Source organism: Apaloderma vittatum, unplaced genomic scaffold (genome assembly GCF_000703405.1).
Source record: "Apaloderma vittatum isolate BGI_N311 unplaced genomic scaffold, ASM70340v1 scaffold25591, whole genome shotgun sequence".
Classification (NCBI taxonomy): Eukaryota; Metazoa; Chordata; class Aves; order Trogoniformes; family Trogonidae; genus Apaloderma; species Apaloderma vittatum.
Genome location: NW_009697720.1, coordinates 1 through 254, shown reverse-complemented (window position 1 = coordinate 254; position 254 = coordinate 1).

Sequence of the window (254 nt, the reverse complement as noted above, 5' to 3'; positions counted from 1 at the left end):
CCGCAAGCCGGCCCCTCCAGCCCTCATTTGCAGGTCATTAATGATTTATTAAGTAGCCAGGGCTAACGCAGAGCCCAGAGCACCCGCTGGGGAAGCGAACGGAGGCAAATGGACCCTTTCCCAATTCTTAGCCTGGTTTTGCCTCGTGATGACATTTCTGTAGCTGAGGCTTGCCTGCTGTCATACACCGTCATGTGTGCAGTGAGTTACACCCGCCTCAGCAACTTGTGCCCCACCAGCCCCGACAGGCCCAC